Source organism: Colobus angolensis, unplaced genomic scaffold (assembly GCF_000951035.1).
Source record: "Colobus angolensis palliatus isolate OR3802 unplaced genomic scaffold, Cang.pa_1.0 Scaffold6, whole genome shotgun sequence".
Classification (NCBI taxonomy): Eukaryota; Metazoa; Chordata; class Mammalia; order Primates; family Cercopithecidae; genus Colobus; species Colobus angolensis.
Genome location: NW_012119598.1, coordinates 6,198,794 through 6,205,817, shown reverse-complemented (window position 1 = coordinate 6,205,817; position 7,024 = coordinate 6,198,794). Strand labels below are relative to the sequence as shown.

Here is a 7,024-nt window from a genome sequence, read left to right as displayed (position 1 = left end):
AAAATACAAAAAAATTAGCCGGGTGTGGTGGCGGGCACCTGTAGTCCCAGCTACTCAGGAGGCTGAGGCAGGAGAATGGCGTGAACCCAGGAGGCCGAGCTTGCAGTGAGCCAAGATCACGCCACTGCACTCCAGCCCGGGCAACAGAGCGAGACTCCATTTCCAAAAAATAAATAAATAAATAAATAAAAAGATACATATCATTGGTTGTCAAAGTACTTTCTATAAGCTACACCAAAATTTCTAGCTGGTTGGGAGAGGGGGGAAAGGTCAAGAACAGCAGTACAATAAAACAGAAGTCAGAGAAAGGCTTGACAAAGTCACAAAATAGCCAACATAAATTTGAAAATGGCATGAGAACACATCTGTAAGTATAGTGCTGTATTTTGTATCTGACGAGCCACCCATCATTTTCTACCTATGTTATTGCTCCCAAGCTCTATTTTAATATTTACCGTATATGTTAATAAAAATGAGTGATGGAAAGCATCACGACTCAACCACATGCCATGAGCAGCCCATTAAAGCACAAATAACTTACCAATAAAAAATTCTTATTAGAATACAGAGAATTCCAATTAGCCTTTTTATTTACTAACATTATCTTAGAGTCAACATAAAGTTAACCGCTCCCTGCTTCTAATTTAGTTCATTCTAATGACTACTTCTCTGCATCTCTACTGTTCGTTTAGGGACGAAGATGGGGATAATGAAAACCACAAGTCCTGCCAGCACGAACGTTGTCAAGCCTTGATATCGGCGCTTAAAACAACTGTTTGTGAGAGAGAACCTGGTATCTGGCTTCTGACGTTTCAGTACAATCTTCTATTCTGCCCCTGGATGACGTCACTGTTGTGTGTGAGTCCTTGGTCCCAAGAACAGCCCAGCACAGAGGCGCCAGGGCATGCTTTCATACTCACATTCATACGGACATTAACAGGACTCCTGCACCGCACGCTTCCCCCAGTGACACACGCCCCATGCCTGCAGGCTGTGCACAGGCAATGCGCAGTGGCAGCCCAGAGGGAGAGGTGATTTACGGGGGCTCAGGCAGACACCACTAATACCGGCTTTTCGTGTGTTTGACCAACAGCCTTTGCAGAGATGTGCACACAGGGCCCTCACTCTCCAGGGGCTGCTAGGGGCTGAGCCCGGTAATCCCAATGACTTAGTGGATCCTGTGCCTCCCAAGGCTGGCGCCCACGGTGACTGCGCACTTGTCACAGACTGGCAGGCCATTTGTCTGCTGCAGCCCACCAAATCCCACAGATCCTTCTGGACCCTTTGCAGCAGGCTTTTCATACCTTGAGTCTTATTTAATGTTCACACGAAAAAGCAACTGCTGCTTGCTGTGCTCATAAAAGTCTTGTTAGAAATTAACACCTTGCGCGAATAAAAACATCAAGTAAAGTATTTATCGGAGGTCGTTTGGAAAAAATAGTCCCGTGGGTAAGGTTTTACAATAGGTGCTGTAGTAACAGAGGAGTGCTCCCCAAAACGACAGGGCTCTCTGAACTGCCGGTTGTGCAGCAGAGCGCGGCCCATGTGTGCAGCCTCATTCCATTGGGAAAGGTAATAAAGAGGTCAGGGATCCTGATTTCTGTCTCCAAAGTCAGGTGTCTCTCAAACATGTGTCACTGATCACAAGCGGAGGTGAAGCAGTGAGAGTAATGAAAAGCAGTTGCGGCTACGCCTATAATCCCAGCACTTTGGGAGGCCGAGGTGGGCGGATCATGAGGTCAGGAGTTCGAGACTAGCCTGGCCAACATGATGAAACCCCGTCTCTACTAAAAATACAAAAATTAGTTGGACATGGTGGCACACACCTGTAACCCCAGCTACTCGGGAGGCTGAGGCAGGAGAACCCAGGAGGTGGAGGTCGCAGTGAGCTAGTGAGCTGAGATCACGCCATTGCACTCCAGCCTGGGTGACAGGGCAAGACTTCATCTCAAAAAAAAAAAAAAAAAAAAAAGAAAAGCAGTTGCCACTGCTACTGCGAGATATATATATACACACACACACATTTTAAAAGCTCCTCAGTTTATAACTCCCAAAGTTAACTCAATGAAACAAGCATATTCTTCCAATTACCCATGATATTTTTGATGTTCAATAAGACTACAACAAAAAAAGATACATAGTGCCACAGTAAGCTGTCATCTGGATGAATCAAGCCTTACATTTTATTAATCAGGAAAGCTAAATGGACAATTGAGTAAATGCATGTATTTATGTCTCTGTGACTTGTAGTCGTGGCATTTTCAAGGAAAAATTTAGATGCAGTCATCCTAGGCCCTCTCCAGTCATGAGAAGAAGGCACGTACAATGCCTGGTGACTTCTGCTAATAGGTGAAAACACATTATATAAAAGCATAGAGCGTTTGGGGACTGGAGATCAGTCTGATAGAGTGAAAGACGGCACAGGGAAGGTTTGGGAGCCATACTACGGGTGGTTGGGAGTGTCCCCTGAGTTCTCCAGAGTTCTCAAATTCTCACCCATGATAGTCACCTGAGAGCTTTAAAGGATCTTGGTGCAAGGCCCCAGTCCAGACCTGGAAACTGGGAATTGGCAGTTTTTTAAAGCTTTCCAGATAATTCAACTGTGCTGCCAAATTTGAGACCCAATACTAGGCATAAGTGCTTTTCAAACTTTAATGTTTGAGATCTCGACCAGCCTGGCCAGCATGGTGAACCCTCATCTCTACTAAAAATACAAAAAATTAGCCGGGCGTGGTGGTGGGCGCCTGTAGTTCCAGCTACTCAGGAGGCTGAGGCAGGAGAATTGCTTGAAGCCGGCAGATGGAGGTTGCAGTGAGCTAAGATTGCGCCACTGCACTCCAGCCTGGGCGACAGAGTGAACTCCATCTCAAAAGACAAAACAAAACAAAACAAAAAAAAAAAGAAAAGAAATCTCCTGTTATCCTGTTAGGATGCAGACTCTGATTCTGCAGGTCTGGAGTGGGGCCTGAGAGGCTGCATTTTAGCAAGACCCCAGCTGATGTTGATATTGCTGGTCTATGGACAAGTTTGAGTTGCAAAACTATAGAGAATGGGAAACCTCCAAACATTTCTGTGTGAGGGAGTGATGTAACCAAAGCTGAACTGTGCAAAGAGGAATCAAGTATCCCTTAGCAGAAGTAGACTTAAAGGGGAAGGAATGAGGTAGGAGACCATTAAAGAAGTTGATGAGAGAGAACAAGAGATGGGCTGGGAGAAGTCTGAATGATTCCTGGTAGCAGGCTCCCTGTGGAGAAGTAACCCTATCACATCCCACACCACTCTACAGGGGGCTGTTGCTACGGGGTGGGCCGGTAAAAGACCCTACCAGGATCCCAAAGACCCTGTGAACTGTAGTCTACTTAGATATACAGTCCTTCCCAGCAGTCTGAGTTACCCGCACAGCACAGTGCCTTCCCTCTGCTTCCAGGCACATGGAGGAATTGCCTGTGCCCGCACCTTAGCAGTTGGCAGGGCATGCAGGTGGTGTGGCTTCGTTCCCTGCAGCCCGGCAGCCCCAGGAACGGCCGAGAGAGTAGATCCCCCACAGACCAGCTCTGTGTGTGAGAATTATGTAGAGGGCACCCCACCCACACATGGCCAGAGTGAGAAACACATTTCTGTTGGGTGAATTCACAGATATTCTCAGGTTATCTGTTACTGCAACACTAGCCTGGCTGACTCTGACTGTTACACTAATCAGCTGGACCCACACCCTGTGGGCCGGTTCCAGGAACCTGGCAAAGGTGATCTGAGGCCTGGCGGGCCTGCTGGAGAACTGCCCAGATTCCATTTTATAAGGGGGATATGGCCTGAGGACCTCGATCCTAGTAACTCACCTAACCTCCAGGACCACTAGCAAAACTTGGCAAGACCCCACATGTTAGAAGGGTGGCTTCAGCTCCCGAAGCTTTCCTTGTGACATAGTTTGGATAGTTGTCCCTGCCCAAATCTCATGCTGAATTATAATCCCCAATGCTGGAGGTGGGCCCTGGTAGGAGGTGTTTGGATCATGGGGGTGGATCCGTCATGGCATGGTGCTGTCTTCGGGATAGAGTTCTCACGGGTTCTGGTGTGTGTGGCACCTCCCTCCCCCTACTCTCTCTCACTTGCTCCTGCTTTCACACGTGATGTGCCTGCAGCCCCTAGGCCTTCCACCATGATTATAAGCTTCCTGAGGCCTCCCTAGAAGCTGAGCAGATGCCAGCATCAAACTTCCTGTACAGCCTGCAGAACTAAGAGCCAATTAAACCTCTTTCTTTATAAATTTAGCCTCGGGTATTTCTTTATAGCAATGCAAGAACAGCCTAATAAACCTTGTGAGTAAGATATTTCCTAAGTCAGTGCTGTTGACCGTGGTGCTTTACCGTTTCTTCCCTTGTCCTCCCATATCACAGTGAGTGAGAATCCGACATCATTTTTGGCTTTCACTTCTGCTGTCTACTTCAACCCATGCTGCATTTTCTACATTGAGTTCTAACTAAAAAGCATGACACAAACTGTTAAGAAAATTGAAATAATACTGGATTTTTTTAAATTAAAAACACAAGTGTTGCTTTTAAGTTGAGGATTTAGCTTGATATTCTTTTCAGACCTCTCACTTCATGCCAAACCAAAGAGAGTTCCCAGGGCTCTAATGTCACTCAGCTAAACTTCACCCTGAAATGAGATATCTGAAGTCTGCAAATGAATGCAAAACAGGTTCTGTGTGAACAAGGTATTAGAACAGTGACCTGAAACTACTTCAAAGGTGAATCATCAATTTTAGTTATAGCTCATGATTTTGCCTTTGTTTGTTGAAAGCCGTACTTATTCCTCAAGTGAATAACGAGCAATGTCCTAGAAAAATATTCTTCTTGCATCAGATAGGATCAGGAAGTGGAAAGAGTATTGTATTGGATACTTGTTATTTTTAAATTGAATTAATGAAAAAATTAGACCCCAATTTTTTCTTTGTAAAATGAAGGAGTTAGAAGTCTTTCATCTCCAAAGTTTTATGCAATGATGGTTTAAGATTCCCGTCAATGGTGGATGTGACTCTAACTTAGCTGGAAATCTGGGTATTTTTCAAAGGAATTCTCAGATTTCTTATACATTGTCAAATTCTCCAGCCATCAATCTATTTCCTTTACCTCTTATATAACTGAATTTTAAAAAGACAAAAATCATTCTAATCAATCATCAGTTTGGCCATCAATTTGCTCTCTTTGCTTAGACATAATCTTGCAATTGTTATCTGTATTTAAATTTGTAGCCTGTTAAAAATAAAGCCCATGTGAGCTTACTGGTATTTTCCAAATTTTGACAATGAATGTGTCACTTTGTAAATAGAAAAAAAGGTATTAACATATACATGGAATTGGATAAGATTTCAGAAAGTATCTTTCCAAAAAAACTATTTTCCCTTACTTCTGCTAGGCTGAAGAACTCATCTAGCTAGAGGAACTCACTCCCAAGAGGTTCTAGTTGGTTTTGCTAAAATTTTTATTATCTCTACTGCTTATTAAGTCACTGATATCTGTTCTCTACGGTTGGATAAGTTCTATCTGTCAACATGGGATGATTTACTTATGCTGCTTCCTGCAAACAGGGCCCTAATAAATGAATGTCTTCCACACTGTATTTTTAGAAATTAGTGTTTTACTATAAAAAAGGTATGTTCAGAGTAAAAAATTTAAATCATATGCATATGAACTGCAAAGTAGACAATACCCTCAGTTCCAGTACTCAGTAGATAAAAATTGTTAATGATTTCCTTTGTATCTTTATAGATATTTCCTATTCACAAAAGTCTACATGTTTATACAAACAAAAAATGGAATAATTTATAATACATTGTATACCTTAGTTCTTTCAATATATCTTTGTCTTCTTTACTTAATGGTGTACAGAACACTTTATAATGGCTACTTGAGGGGGCATACCTATTGTGGAATATTTAATTTCACATCTCTACTTGCTACACATGACATCCAGAGCAAAAATAAAAGGAAACAAAACAAAATATATGTGCCATGCCCTATAAAAAAAATCTTAGCTGGGTGCTACTTAATGAGACAAGCTGTATAAAGTGCTAAAATAAAAAACAAGATTCAAGTAAAAAATAACAATAATAATGGCTACTAGTGTTTGGCAGTATAAACATTCTATAATTTATTTAATCAGTCTTCTATTGATGAAGTTTCTGGCATTGCAATGAATACTGCAGTACCCATATCTGTGAATATCTGTATTAAAATATTTGTGGAATAAATAAATGCTGAGTCAAAGAGTATGTGTATTTTCAGTTTCAATATAGAGTTAAACCGATTTGCATATCCACAGATAATGCAGATGGAGGATACCTGTTGCCCTGCACGCTTGACAGCACTGAATATTACCCACTTCTAAAATCTTTGTCAAACCTACAGCTGAAAATGTAATTTGCAGCAAATAATTTGTATTTCTCTAATCATGAGTGAGGGTGAGCATCCTGTCTTATGTTCACAGCAGTCTGTATATCTCGTGCTCACTGACTGTTAAAGAGTTCTTTGTTATGTTTTAAAAACTGGCCTTTTATCACAGCCTGGCAGTCTCCTTCCCCACCCCACTAGTTTGTTATACATCCCTGACCCAATTTTTTGGTTCAGTTTGTTCAGCAGAAGCCTTAAATTTTTATGTGGCTAAATTAATCACTCTTTTCCTTTATGGCTTCTGACTTTCCCACTAGGTTTACTTTTCTAAGAAAGGAAGAACTGCTTCTAATTTAATCTCCATAATCAGCTGAAAGTAGACAGAGAGGATGGGTCCATCACTTACATACGGTGTGACCTTCTACCAGTTACTCATCCTCCCAGAACTTCAATGTCCTCATCTGTAAAACTGGGACAGTAAAAGCTCCTTTAAAGGATCATCGTCAATCCCAAATAAAATAATGTGGTTACGACTGAGTCTACGGCGCACAGGAAGTGTTCAGTAAGTGGTGACTTTACTTCCCCGAGACTGTAAACACCATCATCACTTAACAGCTCCAGCAAATGAGTCACAG

The 7,024-nt window shown here is 42.4% G+C and overlaps 1 protein-coding gene across 3 annotated transcripts in view; it reads right to left on the bottom strand.

Moving 5' to 3' along the window:
* FARS2 (phenylalanyl-tRNA synthetase 2, mitochondrial) overlaps positions 1–7,024 on the bottom strand; it is a 524,099-nt gene that overhangs the window by 72,340 nt on the left and 444,735 nt on the right. The window lies entirely within an intron of this gene.